General features: G+C 57.0%; 1 protein-coding gene and 1 long non-coding RNA gene across 3 annotated transcripts in view; one reads left to right on the top strand and one right to left on the bottom strand.

The window, feature by feature from the left end:
• Positions 1 to 16,789, top strand: part of Hpcal1 (hippocalcin-like 1) — a 54,695-nt gene that overhangs the window by 21,018 nt on the left and 16,888 nt on the right. The gene's annotated exons all lie outside the window — the stretch shown is intronic.
• LOC106146628 lies at positions 2,410 to 8,001 on the bottom strand. The gene is made up of 3 exons (XR_001231157.1): positions 7,512 to 8,001; positions 3,403 to 3,438; positions 2,410 to 2,449 (listed from the first exon to the last, which is right to left on the bottom strand). It is a non-coding gene; the product is annotated as an uncharacterized LOC106146628 (long non-coding RNA).

Raw genomic sequence — 16,789 nt, forward strand, 5'->3', positions numbered from 1 at the left:
GAGAGCCTGGGGCCCAGGGTCACACAGGCAAGGACCAGTGTGACAGCAGGTGCCCACATCTGGTAGGTACCACGGAGTGGGCTGTGTGCCAGGTGCCGGTGGTCACTCGTGGCATCTTCGTGGGACCGTGAGGCACTTCTTGGATTTCGCTCATTCTTCGGGCCCTGAAATGGAGCCCAGGCAAGAAGTGAAGAATGGCAGCCGCTATCCCACCATCTGGCAGCTCAGCAATATTTTATAATCAAATGAGTAAGGCGGCTTGTTGCACACCACACGCACGCTTGCCCTCTTTCCCCGTTTCTCCCCGCCTCTCCCTCTCTGAGACACAAGGAGCTTTGTTCCCAGGAGGGAAGGCACTTGCTTCTCAGCTCTTGCCACTTGCCAGCTGGGTGGCCCTGGGCAGCCCTCAGATCCCCACAACCTTGATTGTGTCTTTGTGAGACGGGGGAGCCTCTGTGTGGGCTCGAGTGAGATTAATACCAAGCGTGTCGTGCAGGATGCTGTTTGCTGTCTGCCCCAGAAAGACTTTAGAAGCCAGGCGTGGGGACAATTGCCTGTTGTCCCAGACTCAGGAGGCTGAGACAGGGGGATTGCACTGAGTTCAAAGCCAGTCTGGGCTTCATAGTGAGACCCTGTCTCAAACAACAACAAAAGCAAACAGACAAAAAGAGACTTTAGTTTTTCCACATGTAAATGGGATGCATGTATGTTCCCTATATGCTATTTAGAAAATACGGAGGAGCTGGGAAAGAAATTCATCATTTACAGTGGTGCCTTGGTTCACAAACTTAATTCTGCCCACATTTATGGTCACAACCCGAATTGGATGAGAACCAAGTCAAATTTCCCCATGAGGTTAACCTTGAACCTAGCCGCTGAATTTGACGCGGTTCTCATCCAGTTTGGTGGAAAGTGTTGAGTTCGTGAAGCGAGGCAACACCATATAGCCGCCCCCCACCAAAGAGGCGGCCCCTGCAAACGTTCCGCTGGATTTTCGGAGATTTCCTGAGTAGGCTGAGTGCACAGATGGCCTGTGTATCCAAAGCAGAAGGAATAATTGTGGAAATAAATGGGAGTGTGTGTGTGTAAGTGTGCGGTGTGTGCGTGTGTGGGCACATATGTGTGGTGCTTTGGGGTCCCTAGCTTTCCCAGGCTTGCGGGACCAGCAGCCCCTGGCCTGGCTGCATTTGACCCTTTTAGGCAGAGGACGAGAAGGAGGACGACCAGGAGCAGGAGACAGGACCCTGGATATGGTGCCTGGCGACCATCCCCAGGGTAGGTGTCACCTTGCAGGGCACAGCTTTGTCAGAGGAGCGCGGGGTTCAGGTAGAGCAAAGCCTTGCTCCAGAGCCACTGGACCCCAGGGAGCGGAAGCCTCCTGCCAGAGGCTGGCATGGGACCCTGGGCTCGCAGGAGAGTAGGAGATGTGCCCCCCAGTGCCTGGTAATGCTTGAAACGCCACTCTGGGGCACGGGTGTGGGCCAAGGCGGGTGGGCAGGAGCTGGCCTTGGGTGGCCCCCCCACTGTTCTGCTGCCCCTGGGCTGCGGGACCTCAGTCCCCAGCGGCCGCTGCTGTTTCTCCTCCAGACCCCGGGTCCTTCTCCAGACCCGATCCCCTGCTGGGCCCTTTGGTTTTTGCTGTTTTGTTTGTTTTGCAGTGCTGAGGAGTGAACCCACTGAGCTCCATCCCTAGCCCTTTTTACTTCTTCATTTTTCTTTTGAGACAAGGTCTCATTTGCCCACACTGGGCTTGAACATGCCATCCTCCTGCCTCAGCCTCCCAGAGTACTGGGATGACAGGTATGCGCCACCACACTGGGCCGATCTCCAGGTTGAAACACATCTATGCTGTCACCTTTTTTGGTAACACTCTTTATTCCGCCTCTGGAGGATCCCTGAGGGCTTCTTTTTGGCACCTGGTGCTCTGTGGAGCTGGCACGGAGCGTGAGTCGTAGTGACTTCACAGCAGCCCCTGAGCCCTTCATTTCTGTCCCTCTGAGACTTGGGGTGGGAGTGGCAGATCACAGGCAAACCTGGGGCGAGCACGGGAGTGCACATGGCAGTGCAAGGAGCCGCAGGGCCGCCACCGGTGTAGCCACACGCTTGAGCCCTGGCTGTGTCTGTCTCGCTGTTCGCATGCCTGCTGAGCTCCCTGAGGCTGGATTCTTCCTTGGCATCTGTACACCACTGGCCGCGGTGGTGGGCATTTCCGAATTCTTCCCAACAACTGGGCAGGAGTGGATGTGAGTTTTTCAGAATGTTCAGTCGTACTTCTTCACCACATGAAAGAACTCAGACTCCATAGCATGTTTGGGAAATTCTAAATGGTGGCCAAGCGTGGGGGTGCACGCCTGTCACCCCAGCACTCGGAGGCTGAGGCAGGAGGATCACCTGGACTTTGAGGCCAGCCTGGGCTTCATAGTGAGTTCTTGCAGTACATAGCGAGACCCTGTCTCAAGAAAGAAAGAAAGAAACTTAAACTCCCACCAGCTAAGGTACTTCATGGTGAAGGACTGAGGGCTTTCTCCCTAAAATCAGGAATGAGATGAGAGCATCCTTTCTCATGGCTCCGGCCAAAGCAATTAGACAGGAAAAAGAAATCAAATGTTTTCAGATTGGGACTTAAGAAATAAGACTATCTCTATTTGCAGATGACATGATCTTGTAGAAACCACTTTATTGATTGAGCTAATCAGGGGAATAAACAAAGTTGTTGGGCCTAAGACCAGTATAGAACAATGAATTGTCTCAAATAATCTGAAAGTGGAATTTACACTATCACTGAAGAACAAAATACTCAGGAATCAGTTTGACAAAAGAAGTGCAAGACTGGTGCTCTGAACACTTTTAAAAATATTTTTGGAAGAAATGAAAGGTGTAGGTAAATAGAAAGATAGCTGGGTATGGTGATGCATGCCTGTAGTCCCAGCACTCAAGAGGCTGAGGCAGGAGGATTCTTGCGAGTTCGAGACCAGCCTGGGCTACAAAGTGAGTCCAAGGGCAGCCTAAACTGCATAGTGAGACCCTGTCTCAAAAAGACAAAAAAAAAAAAAAAAAAAAAAGATAGCCAATGGTCAGGAATCAGAGACCTACTATTGTTACGACAGCACAGCTCCCAAATTAATCTTCAAATTCAAATGAGCCCAGGCAAAATTCCAGCTGGCTTCTTGTTTTCTTGTTTTTTGTTTGTTTATTTGTTTGAGACAGGGTCTCACTATTTCAGCCTTCACTATTTCTCAGTAGTTCAGCCTGGCCTCAAACATGTAGTATCCTCCTGCCTCTGCCTCCTGAGTGCTAGGATTATAGGGGTGAGCCACCATGCCCAGCCTCTAGCCAGCTTCTTGGCAGAAATTGATGAGCTGATTCTAAAATCTTACAGAAGAGCAGTGGTGGAGCACTTACCTAGCCTGGGGGAGGTGTTGGGTTCCATCCCTAGAACTAAGAAAGTGAAAGGAAAATCAGTAAAATGAAATTCATATGGAAACTCAGGGGGCCCAGCACAGCCAGCAATCTCGAAAAGAAGAACTTCAGTGCGAGAACTCACACTTCCTAACTTCAGAACTTACCACAGAGTAGCAGTAATGAAGATAGTATAATAGTGGCAGAAGGATAAACAGACATGCAGGTCCGTGGAATGAAATGGATTGTTCAGAAATGAACCTTCACCCTGGGCCTGGTAGCACACACCTGTAATCCCAGCACTCAGAAGGCTGAGGCAGGAGGATCACTGTGAGTTCCAGGCCAGCCTGCACTACGTAGTAAGAGCCTGTCTCAAAATCTTTAAAAAAGGGCTGAGGATGTAGCTCAGTGGTAAAGCACTTGCCTGGTGTGTGCAAGGCCCTGGGTTCCATCCCTAGTGCTTTCAAAAAACCAAACTAAACCAAAAAAAGCCTACAGAATAGGAGAAGATACTTGCAAAATAAGTGTATTTCCTCTACTTGAATCTAGCATATGTAAAGAACTCTCACAACTCAATGATAGGACAACTCATACAGTGTAGGCAAAGGACTTTCTCCAGCACTATCAGTCGCCGTGCGTCCAAACCGCTCCCACCCGCCAGGACTGCGGGAGTCAGTCAGCAGAGGATTGCAAGTGCAGACAGGCTGTGGAGAAACCAAAGCCTCGTCCACTGCCGGAGAAATGCAAACAGCTGCTTTGGACAACGCCTGCCAGTTGCCCAAGAGTTTATACCAAGGGCCACCATGTGACCCTGGATTGTACTCCAGGGTGTATCCCCGCAAAGACGAAAACTTGTGCTTATGTAGCATTATGCATGGTGCCTCAAAGCAGAGAGGGCGGGAGCATCAAAGAGCTGAGGGATGGACAGAGAATGCAGTCTGTTGCACAATGGGGCTGTATCTGGCAGTAGAAAGAAATGAAGGAGTTCAGATTCGCCCCTTCTCATTCTCTCTCTTGTTTTTTGATACAGTATATAGTACAGGCTTCCTTGACCTCACTATGTAGCCAAGGTTGGCTTTGAACTCCTGGAGACCCTCCTGCCTCAGCCTTCCCGCATGCTGGGATGACAAGTGTGCACCTCCATGCCTGGCTGGGTCCTACATTTTGGGATATGTGAATTGTATGACATGTAATTATGTCTCAATAGAGACATTATGTTAAAACCCACAAATTTAACACCAGGAGTGCTGCTCACTGCCCACGTCCCCAGCCTCTGCCTTCCTTCCAGTCCCTCATCACACTGCTCAGGGTGTGGAGTGCACCTTGAGAGGCTGAGGCAGGGGGATCATGAGATGGAGCCCAGTCTGGGCATCGTAACATCTTACCGTGGTCCTGTGTCCAAAGAAAAATAAAAAGGGCCGGAGATGCAGCTCCGTGCGAACCCGGCTTCCATCCCCGGGGCCGCAGAACAAAGCAACAGCAGGTGCCTCGCTCTCTTAACCGAAGTGGCTGAGACTGGCGCTCTGGGCTTCAGCCTGGCCACCTGGATGGACTGCTCCCGAGGGAGCTGTGGCGTTGAGCACACCCTGCCGAGTCCCGAGTGGCCGTCACACCCCTGGAGGCCGAGCAAGCCAGGGCAGGCAGCCCCCAGGCCTCTGGGATCTGGGTCACTGGTTGCGCTGCACTCAGCCCAGCGTCAGGCTGGGCCCCAGGGAGGTGAAGGAGGGAGCCAGGCCTGGTGCCACCCTGGAAGAGGAGCTGGTGCAGCCTTTGGTCCACCTGCCTTCGAACCAGATGCTCAGGCCTCCAGTCCTCTGGACTCCACAGCAAACGGAAAGGAGCCTTGTGGTCCTTGCCAACTGCTAATCCCCTTAAGACTGAGTATGGTTCCTGACATTAAAAAGACAAAAATCAGAGCTGGGCGTTGTGGTGCACATCTGTCATCCTTGCACTCTGGGAGGCTGAGGCAGGAGGATAGCATGTTCATGCCCAACCTGGGCAACTTAACAATTTAGGGAGACCCTATCTGCGAAAAGTAAACACAAAAAGGACTGAGGATGTAGCACCAAGCAGAGCCCTGGGTTCCATCCCTGGTGCCTCAAAAAAAAAAAGAACGAGTTGGACACTGAATACTGAACTCCCTGAGGTCTGCATGGTCACCTCTGTGAGAAGAGTGGGTGGAGTCCGGGTGACCAGGTGGAGCTGGCGCAGCACTGACGTCCCAGGCAGTGGCAAGCGACAAGGACCATCCCCAGCTTTGCTGTTGCTGTGAGGTGACCTCAGGGTGGGGCGGGGCGGGGTGGGCCGGTGACTCACCTTTCTGAACCTCAGCTTTCATGTCTGTTAATGGGAGAATCTGTGCTCCACCCCCACCAGCCATCAGGGAACCAGTGAGGGTCTGCGCAGTTGTGCAGGGCTCAGGGCCTTTTGTGCATGCAGAACCCCATGGGCAAGAGCGGTACACTCGGGACCCCTGGCTTGTAATCTCAGTAGGCTGTTCTATAAACGAACTCCTCTCCCAGCACAGAAGCCCGTCACCCTCTGCCCCCTGCTGTGGAGACGCTGCTCCCTGTTCCAGACAGTAGGATGGAAATGATCAAGTTTCAAGGAGGCTCAGCGTCTGAGACAGTTTCCTTTTTCATCTGTTTATTGTAGGAAGTTTCAGACATACAGATGTAATAAAAATTGTGAAATGCTGGGCATGGGGGCACGTACCTGGAATCTCAGCAATCAGGAGGCTGAGGCAGGAGGATTGCCTTGAGCTTGAAGCCAGCCTGGGCTACATAGTGAGTTCAAGGCCAGCCTGAGCTACAAAGGGAGACCCTGACTCAAAAAATAAAACCAAACCAAACAAAAAAATAAAAATTGTAAAATGAAGGGTGACAGAAGTGAAGGAGATGGCGGAGTTGCCCCGATGCTTGGACCGGGCTCTGAAGGGGACAGGACTGCTGTTGGACACCCAGTAGGGCAGCGGAGCCACATGAGTGTGACCCACAGCTCCCCTCCGATCAGACCCTGGCTCTGAAGCACATCCGGGCTTCTGCTTGCTTCTAGGACTAAAGTTTTATTGGCGCGGCTGCACCGTTCATGCGTGCGCCATTGTCTCCGTCTGCACTGCGCATGAGCGGAGTAGAACAGCTGCTGGGGCAGAGACCGAGGCTACAGGGCCCTGACTGTTGACACGCTGCCTTTTGTGGAAGGTCCGCTGACCCTGGTCTGGAATGTGGAGAGACGTTTGAGATGGTTTTTATGCTAACTGGTTTTGTAAAGCAACCGCCCATCGGCTCTGGGTTTGCATTCCTCCGGGGATGGGGAGCTCACCCCACCCCCGGCCTTTCACTGGCCTGCAGCTGCGTTGTGCAATCCCTCCTCCCTGCTCTCGTCCGACTGTGGCTCAGGATCTCACTTCCACCCGCGGGCTCAGCCCTTCAGGCCCGATCCCCCCCTCCCTTCCATTCCTCAGATGCCTTCCCAGGGTCGCAGGTGAGAGGTCTGCTGGGATCCCGGGCCACCCTGTCCTTACTGTAAGAGAACAAGTCACTGCTTGCTTGGGGCAGAAGCCCCAGCTGCCCTGGCCAAGCAAACGCCCGGGTAGGGCCCACCGCCTCCCATGTTCCCTTGCCAGGGTGCCTCTCAGGGACTCTGCTATCCGGTTACAGAGTGGGACACGGAGGCAGCAGGGCTCCCAGTGCACAGCCCAGGCTTCAGGGGCAGGACTCAGCCAGGTCTGTGGGCTGTTCACATTCTTCCTGTTAACCCAGGCTGCAAGATGGGACAGGAAGGTCAGGTCCTCAAAAACTTTCTGCTGGTGCACACTTAGGATCCAGTTACTCGTGAGCTGAGGCAGGAGGATTGCAAGTTCCTGCCCAGCCCAGGCAATTTAGCAATTTAGTGAAACCCTGTCTCAAAAACTAAAAAGGGCCAGGCATGGTGGCGCACGCCCGTAATCCCAGCACTCGGAAGGCTGAGGCAGGAGGATTGTTGCCAGTTCCAGACCAGCCTGGGCTGCAAAGTGAGCTCAAGGCCAGTCTGAATTGCATAGTGAGACCCTTTCTCAGAAAGACAAAAAAAAAAAAAAACCAAAAAACCAACTAAAAAGGGCTACCACTCACCTGCCTCTCTGTGCCCTGGGCTCCAGGGTACCGCTGTGGGACGCCAGTCCAGGCTTGCTTGGCGGGTGAAACTGGAGGTCACAGACCCTTCCTACCCAGGTTGTCAGCTGCCTTGGTTGTTGTCTTTTCCGTCCACCTTTTTTTCTCGTTGTCCTGCAGTGTTTCCTCATCCGGCTGTGACGTGGCCTGGCCGGGAGGTAGTGAGCCAGCCTTCTGGCAGAGGTTGACCTGGATGGAGCCTGGCACAAAGGGCGGGGTTCTTCCAAATGCACGATCCCTCCCCAGCGGGCGTTTGGAAAACACTGTGATTTAGTGCTGCTGTTTTCTCATCCAAGGTTTTTTATTTTGAGACAGAGTCTCACTAAGTCAGTGAATTGCCAAGGCTGAGCTCGAGTTTGTGATCCTCCTGCCTCAGCCTCCCAGTGTGCTGGGAGGATAGGGGTGCACCATTGTGCTTGTCTAGGCAGGGCCCTCTTTACCACCCCGGAGGAATTGCTGGAGGTAGGGAGAATGTGTGGCTTCGTTTCTGGCTAAAATTGGGGCCGAGCTCCTCAGCGAGTCTGGTCCCACTGTAATCAGCGGAATGCTCGAGGCATGTGGGGCTGCTTGAGGCAGGTGGGTCTGGCGTCTGCGTAGAGAGCGAGGAGGGGACCAGAGTGGATCTGGAGCAAGCGAGCAGGGTGAGCAGCACCTCTGTCTGCTGCGGAGTCCCTGGTGGCTTGGAGGGCAGAGGCACGAGGCCAGGTGGGGCCCCGCTTGGGCAGCTCTGGGTAGCTGCTCATAGGAGATGTGGCCCCGGGCCCTGGCTCCGGAGATTGCAAAGCAGGAGCTGAAATGAGGGGAAAGGGCTTCTAGGCTGGGTCTTCATTCATGGCCTCTTCTCTTCACCCCTACTCAATATCCCTTTGGAACTAACTACCTTCTTCTCTCCTTCCCTCCCTCCATTCCTTCCTTTTTTTTTTCTTAAGGCAGGATCTTGATTAATGCCCAGGCTGAACTGGAACTTGGGATCCTCCTGCCTCAGCCTCCCAAAGTGCTGGAATTACTGGCTTAGACTTCCTTATTACCTTGTTGCTTACCCGCCGGTGGTGTTCACTGAGTGGGCACCTGCGGGATGCCTGTTGTGCCCTGTGTTGGGAGGGGCGGGCACAGGTGGATCCTAGGCCAGGAATGAGCTGGCGTTTGCGTGGGGCCCATGGTCTGGTGAGGACAGTCTACGCAAGTCAGGTGTTGCTGTCCCTGGAACCCAGTCGGTTGCCCTCATGGAAGGGCGGAATCCCAGCCGGGATCGTGATGACTCGAAGCTGTAGGGGTGAAACCGTCCTGTTCAGGGACCTGAGAGTCGTACGAGGGAGGTGGCAGGTGCGTGCCAGGCCATCCTGTAGGGGCTGGAGATGGGGGACGGGGAAGGACACCCCGGGTCCTGGCTCCCGAGCGGCCAGGCCGGCATCCTGGGGAGCGAGTGCGGTGAGGGGGGTGGGGAATGAAAGTTCTCTGCTCCTCCCTGCGCACTGTCCCGAGAGGGGCTTGGGCTTTCATCCCCTGGGGACAGCTGAGCCCGGCCGGTGAGAGGAGCCGCTGCCAGGCAGCAGCTGCTCGTCCCGGCCCTTATCTCGGATGAGTCTGTGCAGGGAGGCCAGGCCCCGCAGCTGGGCAAGATGCCACTTGGTTTAGATTTCTTTCTCTTACTGTTTTATGAGACAGGGTCTCGCCCTATAGTGCAGGCTGGCTTGATCCTCCTGCCTCCCGAGTACTGGCATCACATGTGTGTACCACCACACCTGGTTCCTAATTCACTTTAAATCATGGTGTGGTTTCCCAGGTCTGGCTCAGGAACGGCGATGGCTGGCATCAGGGCAGCCTTATGCCTGAGCTCTGGGAACCTGGCCCTGCAGGCTCCGGGGTCAAGGTCAGCAGGCTGGGACTGGTGAGTGAGCATGCAACTTCGAGGTGACATTTCAGGAATTGAATTACTGACATTTCAGTAGTTGCAGAATCCAGGAATAGCTTATTTGATTATATCTGTTGGAAGTCACTGCCACCACCCGCTTGGTTTTCATAGCCCACAGCCAAGCCGGGTGGGGACCGTGGCAGGAGGATGTTGTGACGACTTGGTTTTCCCAAAAGCACATCTGCCAAGCTGGCGGTGGCTGTGGCTTTGCTTCTGGTGTGGGGCAAGCCCGAGGGCTCCTGGCTGGTCCTGGGCCCCTGCTAGCAACTGCCATGCTGTGCCCGTGACTTGCCAGGCTGCTCAGACTGAAAAGCCATGTGGTGCCCCAGAGAGCCATGCGGTTCTGCGTGTGAAGCCACCTAGCATGTGTGGCTGATCCTGAGTCCCAGCCTTGCCCTATGGGGCCTTTGGGCCAGGGCTCCCCCATCCTGATGGCCCTAGGTCCCCTAGGACCCTTCTCCAGACCTTCCCTGGCCTGCAGAATCCATGTAGGTCCCAGGACGCCCTTTGGGTCCCAACACGGTGTCCACATCTGGAGCCCATAGTAGTTTTGGGGCCAGGAGGGGGAGGCTGGGGTGAGCTGAATGTGGATACTCAGTGTTGCTGAGCCGGGGCTCTGGCTTCCTGGCTGCTTCATAGCGCAGGCTGCAGGGCCAGCACTCGTGTGCACCTGTCCCAGGCCAGGAGCAATTTGAAGGACAGCAGAACAGCACCTTGCACGGGTGAGGGAAGGCTGGGAGGAGTACCTGAGGGCTTCCTGGAGGAGGTGGTATTAAGCCAGCAAGCTCTGTCCTTTAGACAATGCCACTGATTCTCTGTCTTTCTCCTTAGCTATTACAAGTTTGTTTTTTTGAGACAGGGTCTCCTTGTTTAGTTTAGCCCAGACTTGAACTCATAGCAATCCTCCTGCCTCAGCCTCCTGAGTGCTGAGATTATAGGAATGTGTGCCCCACACCCAGCCCACCAATTCCCTTTTAATGAAATGAACATGAAGCCGGATGTGGTGGCACATGCCTGTAATCCCAGCACTTGGAGGAAGATCGTTGTGAGTTCGAGACCAGCCTGGGCTACAAAGTAAGCTCTAGGCCAGCCTGAACTGCATAGGGAGACCCTGTCTCAAAAAGACAGAAAAAAAGAGAGAAATGATCATGAATTTGGGCCACAAGGGGAAGCCAAAAGTGAGCCTAAGAGAGGCCTAGATTCAGACCAGAACTAGTTCTTCTTCAAGGAGTATAACTTAGAGCTGTGAGAAACGAGGAGGCCGTGGCCTCCCTCGGCCGCCCCCGTTATGTCCTTGAAACTGCCTTGCTCCTTGCAATGTGCTTCTGGGCATCTTGGAAAAAACAACTTTGCCAGTCTATAAATAGTCTTATCTCAGCGTGCAGGCGCCTACCTGGGCCACTTATCTTCTAGACGTGCCCGGGTCAGACCCCGGGCCGGGAAGCACAGGCGGGCTTGGCCTTCTGCCTGCTGGGCCCACGCGTCCTTCGTAGAGGCCAGGGGATGCCTATGAGGCCTCCTGTTTCCGTTCCAAAATCTTCCTTTCCCTTTGACAGGGAGTGGTCCCCGCTCCCCACGGCTGGCCTCGGCGCCACCATCCCTTCCAGTCCGATCAGCCCTGGGGAACAGGGGGCTCCACTTGTGGAGAAGAGGGTGGAGAAGTAGCCCGTGTTCGCCTACCTGTGCCTGCAGGTCCCCACACGCACCTGGTCCCCTCCTGCGTCTGTGGGTCCTGGCAGGCACCATGGGGCATGCGCAGAATGTGGCGGGTGGGTGGTGGACTTAGGCTGTCCCGCCCGCTGCGCTGTGCCTTTTCTGTGAGTTTGTTCCCGCTGTAAGTGTCCTGACCCTCACTGCAGAACCGTGGCCCCTGGGGGAGCCCTTGGTGGGTGCTGGCAGCAGGAGGGATGAGGCACAGGCACGAGGCAGGGTGGACACGGTGTTTCGGGTGGCGTCCCTGAAGGTACCGCTCCTTGGGAACCCAGGCGCCTGGCCGCCAGGACAAGCTCTGAATGATACGGTGACCACGCGCGTGGGCCATTGCAGGGCACAGGAGCCCCCTGAGGCTGTGATCCAGGTGCCCGAGCCCCTGCTGCTGCCAAGCCCAGGTGTGAACCTCTGTGGAGTGGCAACCTGCTCCAAAGGACTGTGGTTCAGATTCTGACTTGGCCACCGGTATGTGGCTGCCCTGCGCTGGCCAGACATTCCACCTCTGGAGGGCGAAGGGACCCATGTGGGAATCACAGACTTGGACGCAGTATGGGCCCAGCTGTGGGACTGGGAGCCACCACCATGCAAGGGCCGGGGAACCGGCCTGGTGTGCCCCAGCGGTGCCCCTGAGTGGCAGCGCTGTGGAGGACAGGGCGGGATGCCAGGGCGGGGCTCGGCTCTGTGACAGCTCAGGGGACGCAGTGCGCAGCCTGGGCCCCCTCGGGACTCCGCGCTGTGTGAGTGCAGCTCTCGTTTCTGTCCCGAGTGGAGCCGCCGTGCGGCCCCAGCCTGGCTGGGAGCCAGGGCCGCCTTGTGCACCCGCCGTGGTCCTGAGCCTGCGCCTGTGGAATCTGTCACCAGCCGGCCTGATTTTAGTCTCGCTTCTCCGAGTCAGATCACCTTCAGTGGCCCAGGGATCAGCAGTCTTAGGTTTCTGTGGCCCAAGCCTCAGGAGGCTGAGGCAGGCTGGGGAGGGGAATCTCACTGCGATGTCACACTGGGTGAGGCCGATGGGTGAGCATAGCGCTGGGGCACAGCGGACCCGCACCGTCACCGAGGCAGGCAAGGTACGGCAGCTGGCCTTGTGCACTGCCCAAGGCCCCCGTGCCTTGCCATCCTGCCCGCCTGCGTGGACAGTGCCATGGGTCCCATCGCTTCCCCCACTGTCAGCACGGTGCAGACGCAGTGATAGCTGCTCCCGTCCCTGCTCCAGCCACTGAGTCCTGAGGCTGCGGGTGCAGAAGGACGCTTGTCATGACCCCTGGCCAGCAACGGCCAGCCTGGAGAGCCGCGTCCCGGTGGGATGGACAATGGCCGAGGGAGGGGACAAGCGGCCTGAGGGCTGGCGGGTGGGCGGCCTGGGATGAGGTGTCCACAAGGAAACCAAGGCCTGGGGCGCAAGGGGCGGCCAGGGCTGGGCCCGGCAGGTTCTGCGCTCGCAGCTCCTCGTGGAGCCCCATGAATAAGGCATGAGGAGGCCGGGCCTGGAGGTCTCTCCCTTCTCATCTGACTCGGTAATAGAAAAATTAAAATTTAAAGTGTCCTGCAGGGGCGAGTGACAGCAGCGTTCCTAGAAACCGGAGGTTGGGTTCCGACGGTCTCAGTGTCAGGCTCCCAGGAGTGGGTTTTGCCTGCTTCGGCCTCGGAAGCCAAAGACGGAGCAGCCTGGGGTCTCCCCGTTTTGTTCCCGAGGCTGGACATCGGGTGCCGGGGTCCTGGGGACTCGCCCTCCCTGCATTCAACCTGCAGGACTGCAGAACAAAGTAAGTGAATTAATTAATTAAAAATAAATAAATAAACAGGGCTGAAGGTGCAGCTCAGGACAAAGGCCCTGGGTTCAATCCCCAGTACCCCAAAAAAAGGTCACCGACGGTCACTTCCTGACCCAGCTGCCTGCCCCCGCAACACCCTTTGGATCTGTTTTCTTCGCATCCTGGTTTTGATGCCGTGTGCTGTGCTGAGGGACACTCATGCCACACCAAGCCCCGGGGAGTGAGATGCATATTCCGGTCCACACGCAGTGAGACAAGTGTTAGTGAAATTCGGGGGTGCCGAGTTTGAGGGGAGCATTAGATGTGGGGCTCAGGGGCCTGATGGCATGGAGGGAGTGCCCTGGTTGCCTCCATCCGGCCCGCAGCCTGGGTGTAACCTTCTCCGTGGCCAGCTGTTGGTCAGGGTCCCTGGGACAGGCAGGCTGGGCTTCTGCACCGCATGGACAGGTGCTGATGACACCGGAGGGGAGGAGAGGCCACCAAAGAGCGGTCATTTCGGGGGCCCTGGGCCTGGCAGGGGCTCTAAGACCGTGCCCCAAGCTGGTGCTCTTCAGGGAAGAAACACTAGAAACTGCCATGAGGGGAAAGACGCAGGGAGGGAAACTGAGTCTCTGCTGTCCCCGGCCCCAGGGCAGCAGGCGGTGTCCCTCGACCCAGGGGGAGTGAGGTGGCCCCCTCATGTTGACGCTTCTGTTGCCTAGCAACACCTGGTTCTTCCCTGCAACTTGCTGGGCAGGAGTAGCCCGGGGCCTCTCTTGCCTGGGCACCCACTGTCCACTCTGGGCTCAGGGAGTCTTGCGGGCCGGGGGGTTCCCCAGTTAGAGCTGTGGAGTGAAGCGGTCTCCCCACCCAGGGTGGGGGCATGGCCACCCCTGCCCTCTAGAGCCAAGCGGTCCCCGAGGACCAATGACAGTGGTCTCACTTGTGGTGTGTATGGGGGCACAACCTGCATCTAAGCCTCGGACGTTTCGCTTCCTTGCTGTGGGATGGGACAGGGACAAGAAAACAAACCAAGGTCCCCCTTCCCAGGCTCTGTGTTCCTCCCCTTCATTCAGCAGAGGCTGGGTTCCATTCTGCTCGTCTCTTGTATTTGGCAAAAAGCCAAGGAAATCAGAAAATTAGCAATTAATAAAATAATTCAAGAGAATAGCTGGGGAGACAATAAATATTCACATTAGCCAGAACCACTTTGGTGCTCAAGTTATGTTGGTGGTTAGTGTTTCATTCATCAAAACCCTCTGAACTATGTGACTAGAAAAGGTAAATTTTGCTGCGCTCACCTATGATCTCAGTGCTCGGGAGGCTGAGGCAGGAGGGTCACTATGAGTCCAAGGCCAGCCTGGGCTACATGTGAGATGCTGTCTCAAGAAAGAAAAAAAAATAAGAGGTGACTGACGTGTGCCTTATGGAAGTGACTCTGTCCATGGCCTGGGAGATGGGTCGCCAAGCTCTAAGGCACCCAGGCACCCAGGCACCCAGGCACCCAGCCCGGGCTCCCCCTTTTGAGCTGTGGACTGGGCCCTTCAAGTTCCCTTTTCACAATGGGAGTTGGGCAGTGGCAGGGTCAGGTGGCCTTGTGGGTGGTGGCTGGCCCCTCTCAGAGGCCGTGAGGAGCGGGATGACCGTGGCCCCTGGCCCTCTCCATGTGGCTTTGCGGCTCCTTCCTGAGGCATGGCGCATTGGTGAGGTGCAAAGCTGAGAACCAGGCCAAGGATACAGCCCAGTGGCAGAAGTGCCTGTGTGGCAAGCGCAAGGTCCTGAGTTCGATTCCCAGTACCAAAAAAAAGGTGAGGAGCTGTGAGAAGCCCAGCGGTCCATGAGCTGGAGCTGAGCCCGAGAAAAGGCGCGGCAGGAGGGCTTGAGTCAGGCTCCGAGGAGAAGCAGGATCCGTGCGGAGTTGGGGGGCGTGGCTCAGGGCGCCCAGAGGCCGAGGTCCTCGGGGAACGGCAGCCATAGGCTGTGGTGCAAGTGCCAGCCCCAGGCAGGGAGTCCAGTGGGTGTGGACTTCGGGCGGCTCTGCCCTTGTGCCCCCAGCACCGCACCAGGTCCTGGCCTGGCACCACCAGCACCCACGCTCTCAGGTGGCGGGAAAGCCACACGTGTCCCAGGGGTCCCTAGCGAGTGACACCCCAGAGCAGCCACTGGGGGGCTCCCGGTGTCTCCTCACTGACCAGCCCGTGGGCTTCTTCCAGCCAGGCCAGCCCTGCTGGAACCAGCACCCGGCCGGAGGCCACCCCAGCTATACTCGCCTGTGCAGCCAGCAGTGCCCACCGCAGGCTCGGCACGTCCTGCCCAGTGTGAGGGCTGCCTGGAAAGTCCCTGGCAGAGCTGTCCCCCTCCCCCAGCCCTCCTGGTTGTCTCCCTCCCTCCCTCTGCATGCACTTTACTCCTCCAGGAAGCCCTCCCTGGTCACTGGTTGAGTTGGAGGCTCCTGCTCCATGGCTTCCCCTCATATCCTGCGGCACTTGTTCCCTGGGGCACCCGCCACACGGAGAGCTCCTGGAAAGCAGAAACCACTCCTCCACAGCAGCATCTGCAACATGCAGACACTGCATGGCACACAGTAGGAGCTCAACTAAATATGTCCGGCGTGAGAGGAAGGAGGCGTCTGAGGCACGCTTGCTCCGGCCCAGAGAGCGATCGGATGTGTGGCCCCTGGGCTTGGCTGCCCAGGTCCCCTGGCTCACTGCACGTGCAGCCCCCACAGACTCCTGGGCTGAGGCAGACCGGGACCTCGGTGTCCTGCAGGGCCAGCTAGAGGCCTGGAGGAGGTGGACACCTGCCTGGAGGTGCATGTGCCTGAGCTGCCAGATGCCGCCCCAGGGACCTGAAGGGACCCCAAGGGTCGGCTGTTGTGCCGTAAGCAGTGGGCGTCTGCCAAGCCCTGACGGAAGTCCTCGGAAGGAAGAGACCTAGCGTGTCCCTTCCCTTCCTGCCCAGTGACTCAGCAACTCTCCCGGCCTGGGTCTCCACCTCCCAGAGGAAGTGACGCTCCTTATCCGTAGAGCAGCACAGAGAGGTGGCAGCTCAGACCCCCACTTGGCTTGGCCCCGAGGGGAGACCCTGTTGACCGTGTCCAGCAAGACTGAAGGGACTGCTTGAGGGTATCCCATGCCTCTCAAGGCGCACCCACCCAGGGTCTCCGCGCCACCAAAGCGCACGTCACTAGAGTCCCCGGATGGAGCATTCTGACGCTTTGGTCTCCGAGGCAGACTGGTCCCAATGCCGGCCCTGGATGCTGCAGGACCCAGTGAGGCCTGGGCACAGGCATGGTAGCCAGCACGGCTCCACCCCCATCTCCCTGGCGGGGCGGGGAATGGAGGCTGGGGAGAGCCGAGGTCCTGCATATGGAGGCTTCCTGCACCCAGCACCCCTGCCTCCCGGGAGCCAGGCTGGACTGCGGCCTCCGCCTGCTGGGGACGGGGCTGATTCACCCTGGACACTGCATGGGAGCAGCGTAGACAGACCCAGCGCGCGGGGTGCGGGGCGACGGCGGAATTGGTGTCACTAATGGGGTTCTCGGCGCCTTTCAGGCTCCCGGCTGCAGCAGGCACCCAGAGGCCGCTCATTTGTGAGGAATGAATAATTTACTGCTGTTTTCTTCGCATGGCTTGCTCCATCCTGGAGGCTGCGGCAGACGCATCTCTGCGTGTTCTGGCAGCTCCTGATGAAGCCGCTTGGGCAGAATGAGCTCGGCTTAATCCCCGCCGACCTGGGCGCTGGTTCCAGGCTGCTGGTTTGTGGCTGCATGGGAGGGGGGCGCCGAGCTCCTCCACTTTGGGGCTGTCCCTCCTCTTCCGGGTTGTGTATGGAGCTGCTCTTTTCTTCATCTGCTCAGGATGCGT

This window comes from Chinchilla lanigera, unplaced genomic scaffold (genome assembly GCF_000276665.1).
Source record: "Chinchilla lanigera isolate Chin_1 unplaced genomic scaffold, ChiLan1.0 scaffold00086, whole genome shotgun sequence".
Lineage (NCBI taxonomy): Eukaryota > Metazoa > Chordata > Mammalia > Rodentia > Chinchillidae > Chinchilla > Chinchilla lanigera.